The 8,471-nt window shown below is 45.4% G+C and overlaps 1 protein-coding gene across 1 annotated transcript in view; it reads left to right on the forward strand.

Annotated features, from left to right (window-relative positions):
* Positions 1 to 8,217: 8,217 nt before the first annotated feature.
* Positions 8,218 to 8,471, forward strand: part of EEF1A1 (eukaryotic translation elongation factor 1 alpha 1) — a 9,059-nt gene continuing 8,805 nt past the window's right edge. Inside the window, exon 1 of the mRNA XM_024731858.1 lies at positions 8,218 to 8,319. The gene's annotated coding sequence lies outside the window, so the exon portion shown is untranslated. The remainder of the gene's footprint in view (positions 8,320 to 8,471) is intronic.

An 8,471-nucleotide genomic window follows, 5' to 3' on the forward strand; every position in this document is an offset into this window, starting at 1 on the left:
CAAGAATTTAAAAAATAATATATTTAAATTTTTTTTTTTTTTTTTTTTTTTTTGTGGTACGCGGGTCTCTCGCTGTTGTGGCCTCTCCCGTTGTGGAGCATAGGCTTCAGACGCGCAGGCTCAGCGGCCACGGCTCACAGGCCCAGCGGCATGTGGGATCTTCCTGGACCGGGGCATGAACCCGTGTCCCATGCATCGGCCGGCGGACTCTCAACCACTGCGCCACCAGAGAAGCCCTAAAATACTTTTTAAAAAAGATACAGGGCATTTAATCTTAGAAAGTACAAGGATGTGACAGGACTTTAGAATTAGGGGTGACTGTTTAAGCTGCCTTTAATTTTTAAAAATCCTAGTTTAAAAAAAATGTTTTCTTTGACATTTCTAACTTTACAATATTTAAAACGTAGCATCTTCAAGATTCTGAAAATGGATCTGATAGGGAAGTTAATAACAAATCTAAAATGCAGGGATGTTAAACACAGAGCTCAAAGCAAGGTCACTGTGGCATCTTCTTAGTAAAGAAACTTCATTCTGTGACAAGATTCCAGCTAACGAGGACTCTCAAATAACAAAAAACAGAGTGAGAAACAACAATTTAGATTTGTTGATGCTTACCAGGTGCCAGGCGTTGGGTTAAGTACTTTACATTGACTGTCTATAATCTTCACCACAATCCTCCAGGGTAGAGATTATTTATTATCTGCACTTTACAGATGTGAAAACTGAGGCTTAGAAAGGTTAAATCACTTGCCTAACATAGGTTAAATCACTTGCCTAACATCCCATCGCTAGCTGTGGTGGCACCAACAGGGATTTGAGTGAAGGCTTTCTGACAGCAGAGCTGCCTCACTTTAAAAGGGCTATACAATACACACACCAGGTAAAAACAAAAAGGAAAAAAAAATTCCCTGCCAATTATTGTTCTAACTTGGTGCAAAAAACCACACTCAGGAATTGAGAGATTCTTATCTAATTCATATAGCAACCTTATGCGGTAGGTACTAGCATCCTCTTTTTATAGAGGAGGGAGCTGAAGCTTAGAGGCCAAAAAACTTGCCCAGAGACACACATTCGGTAAGTGATAGATGCGAGACTTGGACCCAGGTCCGTTTGTCTCTGAAGTCCCGGTGTTCTTCACAGGTTCTTTGGGGGCCTCAGTGAATACCCCAGATAGATCTTGCTCTCTGTTCCTATCTGTGGAGGAGCAAACTCTCCTCACCTTCTTTTCTAGGGCAGTCATCGAAAACACCCACCCACCATGGTCTCCTTCCACTGGCCGACTCCCACAGTTCCTGCCCAACCAGGTGAGACCCTCTCTACTCTGAGTAGCTCTCTGGTCTGCTGTCCTTATCCACTCCCCCAGTCTGGGTCCCTCCTGACTGCTCAAAAGCACCCTAGGCTTACCTGATTCCAGCACTCACGCCCCTCTGGAGGCATCTGCTTACTGTTTGTGTCCCTTCTCCCTACCTCTCCAGGGCTCTGCCACAGACACCATGTAACAGTGATTGTTTTTTGTCCCCTCAGTGTCTAGCTAAGCATCTGGCACACAGTAGATGCTCAATTAATGTTTTTTGTTTGTTTGTGGCTGTGCAGAGCTTGCGGGATTTTAGTTCTCCGATGAGGGATCGAACGTGGGCCACAGCAGTGAAAGTGCCGAGTGCTAAGTACTGGACTGCCAGAGAATTCCCTCAATTAATGTCTGATGGATGGATGAATAAATACTGACCTCTGAGGTCCTATACAATTAGCATATCATACTGAACGCCATAATTTGAAAGTCTCTGCCATTTATGGAACACACACACACACGCACGCACGCACACACAAGCACAGTCACACAGTCACATGTATTGGTGAATCTATAGTTCTAATACTTAACAAGAAATGGATTAAAGTACTCATTATTAGGATGAATAATGACAATTGGTAGAGTAAATTTCTCTAAACAGATTTTTCTTGCTTTTTGAAAGAGCTAACAATTATTTTCTAAGTATAAAGAGCACTATCGTTTGTAAAAATGGTCTGCAGCTTCAGGTACATTATTTCATTTAATCGTATGATCAGTTCTGTAAAATAGGTGTTATTAGATATTTTACAGTAGGATAATGAGCTCAAGGGTGATTCTTTCCAAGATTACACAGCTAATAAATAAAATTGCTGGGAACAGCCTCCAGCTCTTCTCTTAATCCAGTGTTCTTTCCATGTTATCTATGAAGACATAGAAATACTAAAAACGAATATTGCCTATAAAATGTGGATTCACAAAAAGTAGTGAGGGAAGATTATTTATCCTTTCTTTCATACCAAATGAGAAATCATATATCCTGGTAGGCATTGTACTTGGAATCATGAGAGCAGTAGCAGAAATATCCTTAGTTTCCTTAATTTTCCTGGAATATTTTTTACACTTTCTCTAAACCGCTAATAAGAGAGTAACAGGGCTTCCCTGGTGGCGCAGTGGTTGAGAGTCCGCCTGCCGATGCAGGGGACACGGGTTCGTGCCCCGGTCCGGGAAGATCCCACATGCCGCGGAGCGGCTGAGCCCGTGAGCCCGTGAGCCCGTGAGCCATAGCCGCTGAGCCTGCGCGTCCGGAGCCTGTGCCCCTCAACGGGAGAGGTCACAGCAGTGAGAGGCCCGTGTACCGCAAAAAAAAAAAGAGTAACATTTCACTATATAACTTCTGTACAATTTTTTACTATGTACCTATTTCAAAATTTTTACAAATAAAAAGATACCAATGAGTTTTTCTCTACTGAATCAAGTTAGCGTTACAAGGCATACCAACTGAGGGAAGGTGTTCTCCAAAAAGCCTGTAGAAATGCGATAATTGAATGCCCGTGGCGATACCGTTTCACGTCATTTCGTATTAGGTGAACAGAGTTGTGAGGTAGGTACTAAGTAAGAGTAATGAGCAGACCCCTGTAACAGATGCCTTGAAAAGCCAAGAATGCTGCCTATCACAGATCTGTAAGCAGCAGATCGAGGACTGAGTCCCTCGACCTAATTACCACTGCTATTTTCATTAGACTGGGCTGCCTAGACCTGCTGGTAAAAGTTTGGACTAGCTCTCCTGTCGGACCATGTGGGTTTCAACGCTGCTCTGCTGGGCCCCAGTGTTCAGGGTGATTCTTTCCAAGATTACACAGCTAATAAATAAAATTGCTGGGAACAGCCTCCAGCTCTTCTCTTAATCCAGTGTTCTTTCCATGTTATCTATGAAGACATAGAAATACTAAAAACGAATATTGCCTATAAAATGTGGATTCACAAAAAGTAGTGAGGGAAGATTATTTATCCTTTCTTTCATACCAAATGAGAAATCATATATCCTGGTAGGCATTGTACTTGGAATCATGAGAGCAGTAGCAGAAATATCCTTAGTTTCCTTAATTTTCCTGGAATATTTTTTACACTTTCTCTAAACCGCTAATAAGAGAGTAACAGGGCTTCCCTGGTGGCGCAGTGGTTGAGAGTCCGCCTGCCGATGCAGGGGACACGGGTTCGTGCCCCGGTCCGGGAAGATCCCACATGCCGCGGAGCGGCTGAGCCCGTGAGCCCGTGAGCCCGTGAGCCATAGCCGCTGAGCCTGCGCGTCCGGAGCCTGTGCCCCTCAACGGGAGAGGTCACAGCAGTGAGAGGCCCGTGTACCGCAAAAAAAAAAAGAGTAACATTTCACTATATAACTTCTGTACAATTTTTTACTATGTACCTATTTCAAAATTTTTACAAATAAAAAGATACCAATGAGTTTTTCTCTACTGAATCAAGTTAGCGTTACAAGGCATACCAACTGAGGGAAGGTGTTCTCCAAAAAGCCTGTAGAAATGCGATAATTGAATGCCCGTGGCGATACCGTTTCACGTCATTTCGTATTAGGTGAACAGAGTTGTGAGGTAGGTACTAAGTAAGAGTAATGAGCAGACCCCTGTAACAGATGCCTTGAAAAGCCAAGAATGCTGCCTATCACAGATCTGTAAGCAGCAGATCGAGGACTGAGTCCCTCGACCTAATTACCACTGCTATTTTCATTAGACTGGGCTGCCTAGACCTGCTGGTAAAAGTTTGGACTAGCTCTCCTGTCGGACCATGTGGGTTTCAACGCTGCTCTGCTGGGCCCCAGTGTTCTCACAGAAAAGATCTCCAATATGTATTCAGTGAAAAAAAGCAAGGTGTATTTCACCACTTTTGTGGGAAAAAGAGTGAAACTTTAAAAAAGAATTTATGTCTGCATTTGCTTATTACCCATAAACTATCAGTTGCCTACGGGCTCTCCATCTGTAAAATGTGGGTGCCGGGATTACATTAACTATTGCAAATATTAGAACAGTGCCTGGCACAATGAAGTACCATTTTACTTGGATTCTCAATCCAAATAATTCCCTGGCAAAATCATGTTCTAAAATACCCTTTTAAAAATCATCTTCAATTGGCAGAGGCAAGATGAAAATGTGGCAAGCCACAGCAAAATGTTAATTACTTAAAGCAGCTCTAAATTAGGCCCAAAGCAGAGAGATCAGCCAATGCTGAAAGATGCTCGGTGAATCACAATTTCTGTACAGATACCAAAGCGCTGTTCACCCTTTTACTAAGTAAATTTATTTGGTTATTACCAAGATCTTTTTTTTTTCTTCCCCTAAAAGGGGTCGCGAAGATGTTTACTACAATGTATTTTAACAGTTTGCTACTCTAAATGGCACAAGCAACTTTAAGGAAAATCTTAAACAAAATACGACCTTAGATTACGATCCCAAAACACATTTACAAGTCTCAACAATGTTACTGTTACCGGTTTAACGTCTAAGTTAGTAAAAAGCACATTGTAACTGCTGTAACGTCATGGGGGAAAAAAATGCTCTAGGATTACGTTCCAAATATAGGGTCTGGGGAACCTTTTAGAGGCCACGCCACGGTGACGAAAACCATCCCCCACCCCAAGCCACGTGGGGTTTTCGGCCTCCTCTCGGGCACTTCCTTCCGCAGTCGGAGGACCAAAGAGAGTGACCTCAAGGACGGGGCGTGGCCGGGGGCGGGGCGACTTCGGCCCCCAGTGAGCTGAGCCCGCCCGCCGCCGCCGCCGCCGCAGCCAGCCCGGCAGGCCCACAGGTGTCCGAGCGCGCGCGGAGGAAGGACTGCACGGGCGCGGGCGCGGGGGAAGGACGGCGCGGACTCGGCCCGCAGTGCAGGCTCCGCCGCTGCCGTCTTTCCTCGCCACACGAGTGCGCCCCGAGCCGCGCCGGGCTTCCCTGCGACGCGCGTTCCCGCCGCGCTCCCGTCCCACCGAGAGCACAAATGTGAACATTGCCCGGGGAAAAGGCTTGTGGCCACCGGCTGACCCTAACGCACTGTACGGCTCGAGATCCCTCCAGTCCCCAAGAGTCTCGGCCGTTATCGCAACATGAGTAAGAGCACCCCGTCAGTGGTGCTCAGGAGGTTACTTAAGTACGAATCAAGGAGTGATGTAGAATTTTGCTGTTCCGTAGGTGCTGTTTGGAAAAAGGATTCTCCATAAGGTATTTTAAGTGTATACGCTTATCTGGAGGCAGGGGGCCTTGGGGACAACGTTCAATGAACTGTGTGTATTTTACAGAGATCACTTCTCTCACTTTCTTCTAAACATGGGATGCTTTCCTCTTACCAACATCCGTTTTCATTTTGACTTTTTCTTTCTTAGGGTAGGTGTTAACTACAATTCTGGATTTCATGTCGAACTTTGAAATATTCAAATCTTGGTTTCTTTGGGTTTTGCTTCTTTCCCTCCTGTCACTAAATAACTGGTTCAGTTTTCAAAATGTTGCCAGTCCTGTTAGTATTATCTCCAATAATGTACAAACCTAAACCATTTGAGGTGTATGGAAAGAAAGCATAGTAAAGAAGCATGGAAAATAATAAAACCAGTGTGGCACCCTATGCAGTTAATATTACTGTGATATACAGATTTGGCTGATTGTGGGAATCTAGTTCCAAGAGATTAGCCACTAATTAATACTTCAAAGTTAGTAAGAGATGAGGTAATTTGCATTGTTCTATTGCTAGTGATTGATTTTCACTGATACTTCTTACATCTTTATCTTACTACAAACATGGACTTGCATATCAAGATGATCTCATTCCACATGTGTATGACTGGGTAAGGGCACTAGGAAAATGCATTGTGAAAAAAGAATTTGTGAAAGGAGAAAAGCTAGAAATATAGACCTTATAGAAAAGGCTTGGACTTCCCTGGTGGCGCAGTGGTTGAGAATCTGCCTGCCAGTGCGGGAGACACGGGTTCGAGCCCCGGTCTGGGAAGATTCCACATGCCGTGAAGCAACTAAGCCCATGCACCACAACTACTGAGCCTGCGCTCTAGAGCCCGTGAGCCACAACTACTGAAGCCCGTGCTCTGCTACAAGAGAAGCCACCGCAGTGGGAAGCCTGCGCACCGCAACAAAGAGTAGCCCTCGCTCGCCGCAACTAGAGAAAGCTGCGTGCAGCAACGAAGACCCAACACAGCCAAAAATAAATTAAATAAATAAATTTAAAAAGAAAAGGCTTTTGTTGCTAGAAAAAGATTAGTTATATGTATTTCTATGGAAACTTTATACAGCCTAGTTTCTTTCATGAAAACTATCTCAAAACAAGGCTACAAAAAAAAAAAAAGGCTACAAACTCCTAATGAAGAAAGAAAAACTTAATTTTAGATGTTTGTATCTACAAAGGATGGTAAAACAAGATATAGGAAGGCTATAACAAAAGACTTTCTTTTAAAAAGAAAAAAAGGGCATTTGGGCTGTGAGAAGTGACTGAAAGCTAGGACTGGAAGAAGTATATTCTACAATAAAATGGAAAGTAAGTAAGCACCTTACAAATTTGCCTTTAACTGCTTCCCACTGTTTTATATATTAGTTTTCCTCTTCCAGTTTGATTGTGGGTTCCTGTCCAAAAGGTGGTATTTCTTTTGCACAAGCCACAGTTCTTCACTTAGCCCTGTACACATAGTAGGTTCTCAAATATTTGTTAACAGATTGGCTCAAAAAGTTGCCGTGATGTTCTACACGTGGAAGAAGAGACATAATTATCTACTAATTAAGCTCATTAAAAATAAAGGTTCTTCTTCCTTCAGGAGTATTTCTGAGTCTGTCTGCCCTGATTGCCAAAGCGAAAAGGCCTTATCCAGTCTCACCCTAGATTTATGCCTAAATGCAGTTATAATCAATAGGATGATGGAAAATGAAGCTATTTATTTGAATGGGGTAGGCCATTTTTGAGAAGCAGTGATTCACAGCAAGTGTTGAGGATAGTAAACTGGCTGGATAAGCTTGCTGATGCTTGTGGATCTTTGTCTCTACATGAGATCACGTGGAAAGACTGAATTTGAGAAATTCTTTTTAGGTTTTTCATGCTTGCAATCAAATGAGTGTACACTGGAAAAAATGTACCAGGAGAGTAGACACACACTCAGGGTCTCGTTAATGTAATAACACTAGAGTTAGAAGTAAAGCAAACTGTAGCACTGAAGTCTATTCTAAACTGAAAAACTGGACGTCTGATGTACCACATGGTATGAATGTGTGATACGAACATCGAATAAAAGCTTTGGACGGAGAAAGCCAAGAGAACAGCCCAGGAGCATATTCGGCGGGCTCTTGGTCTCGGAACTGAACCACTCGCGGATTCCCGGGCCAAAGACGGGCCTTGAACTCCTCTCCAGCCGAAAGGGGCGCGGAGGGCAGGGGCGGGGGAGAAGCCAGATCCGGCAGAGAAAGCGGCTCGAGGGGCTGGCCCCGGACCTGCGAGACGGCAAGTCTGAGGACTGGAGATGAACTGCGGGGTGAAGGAATACTCCAACCTCGGTCCGCCTTTCCAGTTAAACCAGGAACGGTACAGGGAAGATTCTGGACATGCCCGCCGGGGAGCTTCCTCGCCGCTCCACCCCACCCCCAGCTGTGCTGAGAGTAATTCATACAAAAGGAGGACTCGCCTCTGCCCGGGGGAATCCCAGGGACCGTCGATAAACTCCCACGAACCTGGAGCCGAGGGAGCGCTCGTCCCCGCCCCCCCTCCCACACACTCTCGTCATCCTCTGGGTCAAGAGGAGCATGCGCGAGACACCGTGTGCTCGTCAGTGGGCTGAGCGCACATCGCCCACGGTCCCCGAGAAATGGGGGGGAGGGGACGGCGATCGAATGGTTGCCTGGTGGAGGTGGCGCAGGGTAAACTGGGAAAGTGGTGTCGTGTGCTGGCTCCGCCCTTTTCCCGAGGGTGGGGGAGGACCATATATAAGTGCCGTAGGCCCCGTGAACGTTCTTTTTCGCAACGGGTTTGCCGCCAGGATACAGGTGAGTTCCGGGTGTGGCTTCCGTGGGCCTGGCCTCGGCGGGTGGCCGCGGCCTTTGCGTGCCTTTCTCTCCCGCCGGGCCCTTGGGCCCCCTCCCCGTGTTCTTGAAGCCGAATTTTGGGTGCGGGTAGTGTTCGAGGCCTTGGCGGTTTT

This window comes from Neophocaena asiaeorientalis, unplaced genomic scaffold (genome assembly GCF_003031525.2).
Source record: "Neophocaena asiaeorientalis asiaeorientalis breed wild unplaced genomic scaffold, Neophocaena_asiaeorientalis_V1.1 scaffold450, whole genome shotgun sequence".
NCBI lineage: Eukaryota > Metazoa > Chordata > Mammalia > Artiodactyla > Phocoenidae > Neophocaena > Neophocaena asiaeorientalis.